This window comes from Microtus pennsylvanicus, chromosome 2, assembly GCF_037038515.1.
Source record: "Microtus pennsylvanicus isolate mMicPen1 chromosome 2, mMicPen1.hap1, whole genome shotgun sequence".
Classification (NCBI taxonomy): domain Eukaryota; kingdom Metazoa; phylum Chordata; class Mammalia; order Rodentia; family Cricetidae; genus Microtus; species Microtus pennsylvanicus.
Window position 1 is genome coordinate 8314385 of NC_134580.1, and position 12993 is coordinate 8327377.

The window sequence follows — 12993 nt, forward strand, 5'->3', positions numbered from 1 at the left end:
TGTCCTATGGAAGTCTTCCCATTGCTTACAGGGGGGCCGAGCTGAGTCTCAGTAGGTGTATTGAATGCCACCATAGCAGCCACCTTCCCCTGTGTCCACACTCTGCAGCTCAGGTCAGAAGCCTGGCTCATCTTCACCCCATGGAATCGTTACAAGTTCTGGCAGCTACCCTGTACAAGTGGGGAATGGGCTCGAAGAGGCACCTTTCCCTTTTCGCACATGGTCGGTTGCAGGAGTGGTTTCACCACCTCACCAAGCTCTGTCTTCAAGGCTGGTGGTTTGTTTTTGAGATAAGATCTCCTGAAGCCCAAGGTCACTACCTGAGAATGGCCTGAAAGTCCCAACCTCCTGCCTTCCATCCTCAGCACTGCTTGCCCAGTTGAGATGGAGCCAGGGATCCAACTCAGGGCTTCCTCAGCCTTTCTCCCTGACACAACCCTAGTTCATACCCAGGCTCAGCCATCTGATAGCAGGGAATTGGGGGCAAGTCACTGACACACATCTGGCTGGGTGTAAAAAGCTTGTAGAAACTGACATGGTTCTCTATGGGACCGGGAGATGATCAGGGTGGCCTCATAAGGTCCAGAGGGCTGGACATCTTCAGGGAGAAGTGACCAGGATGGCAGTAGTGGCTGGATGCTGGCGTCATAGGCCAATGTTGGGTGCTGAACTGGGCTCAATGAAACAACATCCTCCAGCCTAGAATTTGCATCAAATCCACCTTTCCAGCCCCCAGATGAACAGCGGAAGTCCAAGCCCCACCATTCATTTCACTGGGAACCTTAGGCAGTCACCATTTTCCTGCATGCCTTGGCTACAGAGTGACCGTCCTCCCAAGACAGCCATACAGGTGACTGCAGAGTGACCGTCCTCCCAAGACAGCCATACAGGCGGGTGAAATGCGAATGTGTTTTTGTGAGTGAGCTCTGCCACACAGATAGCAGAGGAAAGCAGTGCAGTCAACCTTTTCAAAGGGTGGTGCTGACCATGCCTCCGGTGGGCCTTACTGCTCTTATGCTTCTGTGTGTGGCTCATCTGGGATGTGTCCTGAATTCAGATCCCTGGGCTCTTCTTGGACCTGCAGAGGGATCCTGTAGGATGCATTGGCACAATTCTGTGAGTGTTGTCTAAAGATGTCAGAGGCTCAGAATGCCGAGTCTAAATATCAGGAAGGGCTGTTGAGGGCACCAACACTCCTTAACAGGGGCCTTCCCATCTCTGTAGAGCAGGGTGCTATGTGTGTCCAGAGGAATGCTCTAACCAGGGCAGGCTTCCTGGAGGAGGAGCTGTCTACAGGAGGTGCTCTGCCAGCAGAGGAAGAGAAGAGGATAAAGATGTCTAGAGGCAGGCTGGGATGTCTGACTTCAGAGAATCCATGGGTAGGAGAGATAGACAGCTGAGAATGGTGTCTCATGAGAGCACAGGGCGAGCCCCGCATGCACAGTGCTCAGCAGAGACCTCCTAGGGACGTCTAGGCCCTTCATCAAGGGTCGCTGGGCTCCTGAGGTTTAAACCAGAGCAAGGATAACCACTCATTTCAGGTCCCGCCTTCCAGTTTATTCCCCCATGTACAGGTCCCTTTCCCCATTCTCTCCAAACATACTGACCTCTCTTCTATCTCAGTCATGCCACTTAAAGCTTGCAGCTATGTGCAAGCTATAGCCCCATTCTAGGCCTTGGTCCGCCAAGATAGCACTTCTGTGGCTCCCTGCTTGAGATTCAATCCCCAGAGCTACTTACCATCACACATCCTTTTCCTGAGGAAGTGCTGTCACCTAGTGGCTAATTTCAGTACTGCCTCAAATAGGCACCACCAGGGTCAGCCAGCTGACTCAGGGCTGACTGCAAAGCCTGAGAGTCTGCAGTATATGCACAATGGTGAGGCGGGTCATTAGAATGCCAGGCTGTGCCTGACCCTGTACCCCTGAGCTGCTGCTGTGCCCAGCACAAGGCCTACATGGCATGGAAGGGTCACTGTGAAGGTCAAGAAGTCAAGGGTGGGTCGGACCCACTCACTCATTCCTAACTTCATTTATAAATATTTATTGAGCACTTGCCAAGAGGACAGTGAAAGAGACAGTGGAGCCTGCTGCTGGCAAGTTCATAAGAGCAAGTGGGAGTGGCAGGCGAGATGGGAGAAAATCAGCGAATTCCAAGATGAACATGGTGGAGTAGGTGACCGGCTCTATTCAAACGGTCTCTGGGGAGATGCTGGAGATGCCAGAGAGGGGGAAGCTGGCAGAGACCCCAGCAGAGACCCCTGGGTTAATTTCACATCAACACCTTTTGGGGGGGTGACACGAAATGACTCGGGGGACCAGCAGTGCCATTGTGTGTTCATACGAGGGAGTGTGCAGTTGGTGTATCTATCTGCTTACTGACCAGCTCTCTCTCTCTGCTACCTTCTACCATATTGTAAGCTCCCAGAGCCTGGAGCCTAGCCCAATCAACCACCCTCCATCCCCAACTCCTAGCACAGCGGCAAGCATGTGACTGGCATTCCACAAAGGTCTGTTTGGCTAAATGAGTAACTGTCCTGATCCCACCACTTTGGCAACCCTTTCTGCTCGGCCACTGCCTTCAGTCAGCTGACTAGGCCAGCGGTGGGATGTATACTTCAGAGGGGACCGGAGTCCCTCCAACCACTGGCCCAGCTCAGCATGCAAAGGCTGACCTCTGACTCGTCCCTGCCCTCTGTACCCCCGCCCAGCACTCTGCCCTCTGGGTTAGGTCAGTGATGAAAGCCATGGCAGCCTGGGGGTGGGGAGTAGAGAGACAGTGTCTGATTGTTCCCCAAGCCTACTGGTCACTGAGGACTAGGTCTCAGACCGTCCCTCCCTTCCTCTCCCTTCCTCTGTGTCCTTCCTCCCTCTTCCTTCCTCCTCTCTCCCTGCCTCTTCCAAATTCTAGTGGGAAGTTATTACCCCTGCAGATGCTTGGCACCCCACAGTGCACCAGAGATTCAGAATCAGCCATCTGGCTTGGGGTTCTCTTTGGAAAGAGCCTAGGACTGAAGCCAGAAGACCTCGGGCCCTCTTTAAGGCTGTGACCTCGAGTGACATAGCTTGGGATGCTCAAGTGAGTGCAGCCACACAAGAAGGCTCCAGGAATGACAGGTGGAGACGGATGAGAGGAGTTCCTTGTCAGTGTCCTGCAGTGTCCCCCGGGTGCAGCCTTGTGCTATCCCCTCAGTCTCAGGCCCAGCTGTGCTGCAGGGAGCCCTGAAGTGGCACCCTAGGCTAAGGCTGGGTGCTCAGCAGGCAAGGCTCCCCTCCTCTGCTTGGTGTCCGGGGCTCTTGCTGGTCCCCGTGATTGTATTGAACTGAATGTAGAGGCAGTCAGGAAGAAGTGGATATCTTGACTCGCCTTGTGAGTTACTGGCTGCCTCTTGGCATTGATTTGGGTCTTTCCCTTTTCTTTTTTTCTCTCTCTCTCTTTGTTTGTTTGTTTGCTTGCTTTGTTTTTGTTTTTTTGAGACAGGGTTTCTCTGTGTAGCCCTGGCTGTCGTGGAGCTCACTCTGTAGACCAGGCTGGCCTCAAACTCACAGAGATCCCTCTGCCTCTGCCTCCTGAGTGCTTGGATTAAAGGCGTGCGCCACCACCACCTAGCTCTCTTTCATTCCTTAAGGAAAGTTTCAAACATGCCCAGTTTTAAAAACTAGCCAGGAAGCCAGGTTTCCTCAATGACTCCTCTTACACCCTTACATCAGTCACCCCTGTCACTCTGTGCTCCTCCCCTATAGGGACACCTTTTTTAAAAATTACTTTTAACTATGCGTATGGGGGGAGAGGTATGTGGGCACAAGTGCAGATGCCCTTGGAGGCCAGAGCCTCAGATCCTCTGGACCTGAAGTTCCAGACTCTTACTCAACATAGGTGCTGAGAACCAAACTCAAGTCCTCTGCGAGAGCAGTATATGCTTTTAATTGCCTAGCCATCTCCCTAGTCCTGGTTTGGTTTGGTTATGATGACAAGGTCTCACATAGGCCAGACTGGTCTAGAACTCTCCATAGAGCCAAGGATAGCCTCCTAGCACCACCTCCCAAGCCCTTTGATGACAGGCAGGCAGCATCAGATCTGGTCTGTGTGGTGCTGGGGATGGAGATGCACCTGCCTCTGCCTCCTGAGTGCTGGCATTAAAGGTGTGTGCCACCACCTCCTGGCTTTATTGCCATATTTTTAGACTTGGGTTCTGGGAACTTGGGCACAGCAAGCAATTTACTGATCGGCCATCTTCTCAGCCCAACCAAGGTCTCACCGTATAGCCCCGTTCAGCCTGGAACTCGCAGAGACTCATCTGCCTCTGCCTCCCCTAGTGCTGAGATCAAAGGGACCACCGTGCCAGACTCCAGCATTCACTTGTAAACCTCTCCAGCTATTTTCCCAACCTGCAAACTGCTCCGTGGTTCTGTGCACACATTTCTCTCAACAAATACTTGGGATGCTATCACTGGGTCCTGCAGTAAGTACAGTTTATTATCTTTCTTACTTTCAAATTTTTTAATGTGGTGTGTGTGTGTGTGTGTGCGCAGGCTCACTCATGGAGGTCAGGGAATCGTGTTAAGGAATAGGATCTCTTTTTCCACCGTGGGACCCAGGGATCACATTCAGGTTCTCTAGCTTATGTGGCAAGCGCTGTTATCCACTGAGCCCTCTCACCCACCCCAAGGTTTTAATTTTTTAAAAGAAACCACTAAACAATTTTTTCAGTAACACTGTAAATCCTTTATTATATTTATTATGTTATTATAAGTAGAAGGTTTTTTAAAATCATATTTTTTAGACTCAGCCAGACTGACAGACATCTATAATCCCCATTCTCAGGAGGTTGAGGCAGGAGGATTATGAATGTGAAGTCACTCTGGACTACATAGTAAAAACCCTATTTAGCCAGGTGGTGGTGGCACACGCCTTTAATCCCAGCACTCGGGAGGCAGAGACAGGTGGATCTCTGTGAGTTTGAGGCCTGGGCTAAAAAGTGAGTTCCAGGACAGGCACCAAAGCTACCCAGAGAAACCCTGTCTCAACACCCCCCCCCCAAAAAAAAACCTATTTCAAAAAAATAAGCCAGCTTGGCGGTGGTGCATGCCTTTAATCCCAGCACTCAGGAAGCAGAGGAAGGTGGATCTTTGTGTGTTCTAAGATAGCCAGAACTACATAGTAAGACCCCGTTTTTAAAAAAATCCAACAAACAAGGGGCTGGAGAGATGGCTCAGCAGTTAAGAGCATTACTTGCTCTTCCAAAGGTCCTGAGTTCAATTCCCAGCAACCACATGGTGGCTCACAACCATCTGTAATGAGGTCTGGTGTCCTCTTGTGGCCTGCAGGAATATAGGCAGACAGAATATTATATACATGATAAATAAATATTTTTTAAAAAATCCAACAAACAAATAAAAAAACAAGAAATGAAGGAGGTAAGAAATGAAGGCAGGGAGTTTTATTCTGTTGCCTTTGACGTTATATGCAATCATTTTTACATCTGAATATGATCCACACACCACACAGCCACCACCACTTTGACTGTCTACTGCATCTATCCAGCGTTGTTTGGGCCTTTGCAAGGCTACACAAGCTTCGCCAGTGTTTAATTCCAAAATATTTTTACCATGCCCCTCCTACACCCCCCCCCCGCAGCCAAATGTTTCCCCACCTACATTTACTTCCTGGCTCTCTCTCCCCAGCTCTCCCCAGTCCTCCTCCACTGTGACCTCGGAGTTGCTGCTGCGGAATAATTTAATGTGTGTCCCGTCGTAGCTGGCTTCTGTCACTCGTGCTGGAGCTGCAGTTCATGGTTTTGTTGTTGTTTTGATTTGTGCTTTTTTAGAAAAGACACTCTCTCACTATACAGCCCAGCCTGGCCAAGAGCTATGTAGACCAGTCTATCCTAGACTTTCAACAATCCTCATGCTTCTGCCTCTTTTTTTTCCTTCTTTTTTCTCTTCATGTTAAATCTTATGTGTACGGATGTCTTGCTTGCGTGTTGTATGTCGGTGCAATGTCCTAGAGACCAGAAGAGGGCATCAGATCCCTAAGACTTAAGTTACAGTTGTGAGCTCATGTGGGTGCTGGGAATCAAACCCAGGTCCTCTGGAAGGGCAGCCAGCGCTCTTACCCCCGAGCCATCTCTCCAGTCAATGCCCCTATCTCCTGAGTGCTGGGGTTGCAGCTGTGTGCCACTAAGCCTGGCTTTGCAATAAAACAAAACAAAACAAAACAAAACAAAAAAACATTAGCAGGCTGGCAGGAGGTATCAGTGGTCACTAGAGTTCAATTTCCAGGACCCTCACAGTGACTCACATTCATTGTAACTCCAGTCCCAAGGGATCCAACACCCTCTTCTGGCCTCTGAGGGCACCCGGCACAGGCTTGATACACATTCATGGGCAAACACTCATACACAAATATTTTTTAAAAACTGCCATGTCTACAAGAGCTAGTTCCGGGACACGCACCAAAGCTACAGAGAAACCCTGTCTTGAAAAACAAAAAACAAGCAAACAAACAAAAAAAAACTGCCGTGTGCATGTGTGTGTGTGTGTCTGTGTGTGTGCACAAGCACTTAAGCATGCACAGGCCCAGGTTTGGAGGTCAAAGGGTAAGCCATGAGAGTCTTTTCTCTTCTTCTACCATTTGTATTCTGGGGTCTGAACGCAGGTCTGCGGGCCCTGAAGTAGAAGCACTTACATGCTGAGTCATCTTTCCAGCCAGCATTAGTCTCTTATACTGTTTGGATGGATGTGTCTCCTGGGTAAATTTCATTTTCTCGTTATTTGCCTGTGGATTACTTTGGGGTTTTGTGTAGACCACTGTGGCTCTTTAATGTCACTTCGCATCCTCCCTCCCAACCCCTACACTGCTTTATCTGGAAGTTTCCTGTACAGCCACTGGCCTTGGCTGGGAGCTCGGATACAACACGAGCAGACACGCGGATGAGTGGCGAATGCAGCGAGGCTGATTTTAAGGGATGGGTCTCCCGCCCCTTTGGAAACTGTGCTGGGCTTCAGCAATGATCTTCCTTAGCTCTGAGGCTCCTTCCCCACCCTGACCCTGTGGGTCTAAGACCATTCACCCCAGGGAGCTGCTGAAATGTGTCTCCAGGGCTGAGATGGCCTTGGGACTGTCTCCTAAGCTCGCCCAGTCACTGCTGAGTTGTGTAGACAGATTCCAAGTATTCTGCCAGGCTTGCGTTTCTAGGATGTGTACATGTTATTCTGCCTGGCTGGGGCTGTGCTGCTGGGGCCTATTTAGGAGTGTTAATGCATTAATGTTTGAGTAGGACCCATTTCCTAGCAGGCTTGTTCTCTGTGTGCCTTTGAACATGCGTGGAGGGGACAAGGGCAGCCTTTATCTAGGCCTCCCTGTCTGTCTCTGTCCATTCCTTCCTCTCACACTACTCTGGCTTGAAGCACTTGGCCCATGAATGCTCCTGAGGGTGCCGAAGAGTGAGATGCTCTCTCCTGTTCTAATCTGAAATAGCTGTGGAGCTAGAGAGCCTGAGACCCGAGTTCCAGAGGCGCCTACAGAGAGCAAGAGAGCTGTGACCCCCAAACCTCACTAAAAAGAGCATCATGATGGAACCCCTCCCTCCCTCCTCCTGCAGCGGAAGTGGCTAAGTAGGGGCCAGGGTCAGGGGTTAATGACCATATTGTGCTCAGGGCTGTGGATAGCTCAGCTTGTCAGTGGCAGCATCTAAGCATTCGTAGCCCCAGGGGAGCCCCTCCCCTTTCCCATCCATCCTTCTTGGAGGGAGGAGTCCCTGCTGGCCTTTAATTGCCATCAGGTCATTATACCCAGTGAGGACACCAGGCCATCTCCTCTGGTGGGGTCTCTTTGCTGAGGCCCCAGATATAGCCCTCCACCTCCTCTGTCCGCAGATCCCAGTTAACTCGCCACCATTGTGGACTGCCGAGATGTGGCAGGGACCAGGGGCCAGTGAGGGAGGCAGCCAGGGACTCATCTAGCCTCAGCAGCACACACACACACACACACACACACACACACACGGAATAAAGTGAAGTTAGAAAATAAGTAAACTCAGCTGAGCGCAGTGACATACAACTGTAATCCCAGCACTCAGGAGGCCAAAGCAGGAGGACTGCCAAAAGATGAAGGCCAGAGTCGGGTCTACATAGAGCTCCAGCCTGGCCAGAGCTACATAGTGAGACCCTGCCTCAAAGAACAGTAAATTAATAGATAAATTCACTAAAGTCCACAATCCCAAGAATAAAGGTTCAATTTTTTTCTATTGTCGTTCCAGATTTTTTTTAATTTTTTTAAAAAAGACGTTTGTTTATGTGTGTGTTTATGCCTGTACATGTGGGTATGCAAAGAGGCCAGAATGGGATCAGATTCCCCAGAACGGAGTAACAGGTGACTGTGAGCTTTCTAACACGAGTACTGGAAATCAAACTCTGGTCCTCTGCTAGAGCAGCAAGTGCTTCACTGAACCATCTCTATTACACTCTGAAAAGTGTTTGCATGTGTATAACCATGTCTGTGCAATCTCCCCACCTTCCTCGGGTAACTCGTGTGTACATGCATACGGAGGCTGGAGGACAACATTAAGACAGGGACTCTTACTGGTCTAGAACCTGACAAGTTTTCTAGGCCTGCTGCTCTTGAGCTGGGGGATCTGCCTGTGTTCTCCGGTGTCGAGAATTGCAAGCACGTGATATCACCCCTGGCTTTCTCATGTGGTTCTGGGAACTGAACTCAGGACCTCAGGTTTGTACAGCAAGCACATCACCAATTGAGTCATCGCCCCAACCTGTCCTGTTTTCTCTCTCCACGTGTTTAAATACAGTGGATTCGTGCAGGGTTCACTATTAGCTTTGACCACACTGCTCCTAGTTGAAGCTACCTGAACACACATATCTGCAGATGTCCTGGGTTTCACATGACCTTACACCGTAGACACTTCTGTACAATATTAAAAAATCCTGCAGGAATGTCATTTTTTCACCACCACAATGCATTCTGTTATGTGAACGTGATCTGCCTTGGGTTCCCGTTCTGGGCTCTTGACTGTTAAGGTCACAGCCGGCTTTTGTTATCACACACACTGCAATAGCGTCTCCAGGCATAGAGCTACACAGATACATCTTTAACAGAGCGTTGTTGGGTGCAGCCTCTTCTGGAACCAAGTCACCACAGAGACCGGACTTGCGCGTGGTCCTTTGGGAGCAGCCCTGCCTTGCAGTTGTGGCAGGTGTGTCCTGTGTGTCACATGGTGACCCTGCAGCCCGCCATGGAGGGAACCTACAAAAGTTGAGACAAGTAAGGTTAACTCAACAACGACTCCTGAGATCCTAGGCCCTCTTGCTCCTGTGCACCTTGGCTGGTCTCCTGTCCTGCTGCCCCAGTCCTGGGAACCGAGCAGCAAGGATGACTGATGTCTATGGCAGAAGGCATGAGTGGTCTGGGAGGCTCATAGCGGTTCCCTGGAGATGAAGTGTCCGGTTTGGATAGAGGAAATGACCCCTCTCTTGCAGACCAGCAGGGGGCCCTGTTCTGTCCCTCTCAGGAATATTGTCTTGGGTAAGGCGGCCTCATGAGTAGGCTCTGAACTCTGCCAAGGTCAGACAAGGCAGACATTCCTACTATGTGCTACAGCACCATGTTGTGGCAGGCGACAGTTTTGCAGCCCTTTGGGGGAAGAGTGGGAGGGGTCACACAAAGGGATGTGGCTGGAGACCACCCAATCCCTCTGAAGCTGCCTAGCCCTTGCTCTCCTTGATGCCCACACAGTGGGGTGATGATAGCTGTCCATGACCAGGTGGACTACCTCTGCAAAACCATCCGGAATGGCATGGGTGTAGGACAGGGTCATTGCTCCCAGGCTAGGAATGTGGCCAGCACCAAGAAGGAAAAAGGCAGCTCAGCAACTCCTGGAGGTGCCAGCGCAGGGCACCCCAAGCTCTATGCCCTCTCTAGACCTGGAGATGCCAGTTCTTAGGGCACCCCAAGCTCTATGAAGCCGCCTCCAACTGCAGCATGGAAATGCCACTGAACAGAGCCTTCAGCTCCCCTCCCCCACCATCAGATGGCTCCTGTCTCCAGACCCTCCCTCCCTGACTCTCCTGCCTGCTGGGTGATCTTCCCCTCGAAGCCTTCCCCATGCACCATCAGTATCTCTCCTTCCCCATCCCTCCTTTCTCTCACCCTGTAGAAAACAGTGTTCCTAGACTGTGGTCCTCCACCCCCCTCCTGTGTCCAAGGGAGTTGGTGTTGCCCCCAGATACCACCAGCAAGTCCTTTTTCTCAAACACACCCACCTCTGCTCTGGGGACGGTCCAGGGCCCAGGTCTTTCTCTCTGAAGCATCTCTCTTGTCTTTCCAGGCCACATTGCTGGTCACCTGACCTCTATGACCCCCTGTGGCAGGAAGACAAGCCAGCAGCATCCTCCTTCCCTCCTTTCTCCATACCCAGGGGATCTACAACTTTCCACACATCTCCCTGGCCTTGCCCTAGCATGGGGGGGCATTCACCCCTTTTTTTCCCAGTCCCAAGCTGTGAGACCGCCCCTGCCCCCCCCCCAGACCTCATAGCATCTCCTCACATACATGCTCACAGTACTCAAACTGCTTTGCCTTGCTATGAAATGGCATGATCTATCTACCAAAAACTTAGGGGATGGGCTGATCTTGATCCCTTCCCTGTCTTGTGCCTGCCCCCACCATCTGGTCCATTTCCAAGTCTCAAAGTCTCACCCATCCCAATCCTCGAGGTAGTACAAGCTGGCATCCAGTGACTCTCCGCCTACCACTCAGAGGTGGAGGTGCCTTGGGCAAGTCAGGTTCCTACCTGAGACTCATCTACCTGGATGATGTGACAAGAAAAGCAACCTTCCTCCTTCCTGGCTTGTTTGGGGGCTATGTGAAGACCTTATGCCTTGGCAACCATCACTGTTGGCATGATCTCTGTTGCCCCACCCAGGGTCCCAGCCTCCACATTCCCCCAAGAAAGACCCCATACCAGAGTGCTGGCCATACACGAGCCACGTCGGTAATCCTGCCACGTTTCTCCAACCACTGCAACATGCCCACCAGGCGGGCACCTGTCACCCCATTTTACCCAGGAGGAGACTGAGGCCTCAGTGCCACAGTAGAGAGAGCCATTGCCTCCACGGATGCCGCCCGCACCACCCACTGATTCAAAAGCTTTGACATCTGCTGGGCACTGTGCTAGGTGCTGGAGGCCCAACAGTAAGCCAGGCTGGCACAGACCTAGCCAACAGGGCAGAGAACTTTCTAGAACACATAAATCTGACTCTATAAACTCAGTGAGTAGTTAGGGCTACTGGCACAAGCCTTTAATCCCAGGACTGAGGCAAAGGCAGGTAGGTGTCTGTGAGTTGGAGGCCAGCCTGGCCCATATAGAGTTCCAGGACAGCCAGGGCTACATAGACAGACTCTGTCTCAAACATACATACATACACACATACATACATACACACATACATACATACACACACACACACATACATAGAGCTTCCCTCTTCCCTCAGGATCCAAGCGTCTTCTCAATAGCCACCATCAGTCCTCTGGGTTCACATGGCACCCCTCATTTTCCACGCTCCACCTAGGGCACATATGGGCTATGGGACTTCTCCCTCCCACACACCATGCACCACCTCCTTGCCTGCCTCCCCCCAGTAGCAGCTCCTCCCTGCTTCTTACCTCAGCCTCCATTTGGAGCTAATCTCTAGCGCCTCCTCCAGGAAGCTTTTCACCCTCAGCTTCCAGACAGAAGGATCCCTCAGTGTGTCCAGGCATCCTGACTCGCAGCATTTGAGACTCAACCCCTCTCTTTGAGGGCCACAGTTGTTCAACTCTCCCCCACTCTCCCAGTGCCTCCCACCGAGTCCTCAAGTTCATGGCTGCCTCTGCCCCCTACGACACAAGCCCAGCAGAACAGAGACAGAGGAACACACATACTCCTAGCCTGTGAACATGCTCTGTCCATGCCAATGGGAGAGATGGAGCAGTCAGTGAGTGTTCTGGCCGCTGAGCCCAGCCTCCTCAGAGCCATGGCCTCTGGGATTCTGGACATGGCCAGGCGGTGGAATCCACCTCAGTGTTCCTGTCCCTCTCCTTCCAGGCACTAGGCTCTTTTGGGGTGGGCAGGCAGTGGTCCTGGAAGACAAAACAAGTGAACTGGAGTCAGTGGGGGTGAGATCCAGGACCCGATTGTGTAGCTTCCTTGTGACTCAGTTTCCTCACTTAAAAAGTGCTATCATCAGTCCTTCCATTTTGCGGGGTGGCTGTGGGAGGCGACAGTGGCACAAGCTTCCCAGGGAGCGGACGCTTCATTCACTGTCTGGCTGGCTTCCTGACACTCCCCATCTCAGACACAGTCTGTTTCCTTTTGCAAAGTTCCGGGGAATTTGGTTTTGGCCCTCTCTAGAGGCCAGACCCAGAGTGTGCGTTGCTCTCTCTAGAGGGGTCTGCTGGGGAACACCTGTGCCTTGGCCCCAACCATAGCACCTGCACACTGAGGCCTTGACACCAACACTCCCCCCTTGAGCCCTAGTCTCCACCTCCCAGGACAGCAACTTCCTGGCCCCAGGAGGCCGCTGTGTAAGACGAGATGGCTGACTGAAAAGTATCTTGTCTCAGTGCTGAGCCGCCTGGGCTGGAAGCTTGGAAGATGAAGGTCCCTTTTCAGCCTGGCGGCAGAAAGTGGGCCCCAGGACCTCAGTTGAGCCCTAGGCTCCCCCAGAGTGGCTTCTCCAGCCCTGGAAGCATCAGAGAAGCCGCGGACAGCCTAGAAGGACAGTTTTCAAAATGGCCGCCGCGGCCGCCAAGGTCCTTTCTCCTCCCTAGGCGCCCTGGAAGAGGGAGGGCAGCACGGCCAGGCCACGGTCACTCCTGCAGCCCAGGGGTGCAGCAGAGTAGGCCAGGAGGTGTGGGGAGGAGGGAGTTAGGGTGGGTGGGGGGCAGAGAAGAGCCAGAGAGAGGGGCCGGGAGAGGAACAAAAGGTCCCTTTGT

General features: G+C 51.9%; 1 long non-coding RNA gene across 1 annotated transcript in view; it reads right to left on the reverse strand.

The window, feature by feature from the left end:
- Positions 1-5410: 5410 nt before the first annotated feature.
- Positions 5411-12993, reverse strand: part of LOC142843077 (uncharacterized) — a 56696-nt gene continuing 49113 nt past the window's right edge. Inside the window, exons 2-3 of the long non-coding RNA XR_012909557.1 lie at positions 11941-12138; positions 5411-9261 (exon numbers count right to left, since the gene is read on the reverse strand). This is a non-coding gene — a long non-coding RNA (uncharacterized LOC142843077). The remainder of the gene's footprint in view (positions 9262-11940; positions 12139-12993) is intronic.